The 281-nt window shown below is 47.7% G+C and overlaps 1 protein-coding gene across 1 annotated transcript in view; it reads right to left on the reverse strand.

The window, feature by feature from the left end:
• MRPS12 (mitochondrial ribosomal protein S12) overlaps positions 1-281 on the reverse strand; it is a 3,905-nt gene that overhangs the window by 915 nt on the left and 2,709 nt on the right. The window lies entirely within an intron of this gene.

Consider the following 281-nt stretch of genomic DNA (forward strand, 5'->3'; position numbering starts at 1 on the left):
TAGTCCCAGCTACTTGGGAGGCTGAGACAAGAGGATTGTTCAAGCTCAAGAGTTTGAGGTTGCTGTGAGCTATGATGACACCATGGCATACTGATGGGACTCTCTCTCTCGATAATAATAAGAAGAAAAACAACCGGGTATGGTGGCTCACACCTGTAATCCTAGCAGTCTAGGAGGCCAAAGTGGGTGGATCACCTGAGCTCATGAGTTCAAGACCATCCTGAGCAAGAGTGAGACCCCATCTCTAAAAATCACCAGGCACTGTGATGCATACCTGTAGT

The sequence above is a fragment of the Otolemur garnettii genome, unplaced genomic scaffold, assembly GCF_000181295.1.
Source record: "Otolemur garnettii isolate 467f Iridium unplaced genomic scaffold, OtoGar3 scaffold00233, whole genome shotgun sequence".
NCBI lineage: Eukaryota > Metazoa > Chordata > Mammalia > Primates > Galagidae > Otolemur > Otolemur garnettii.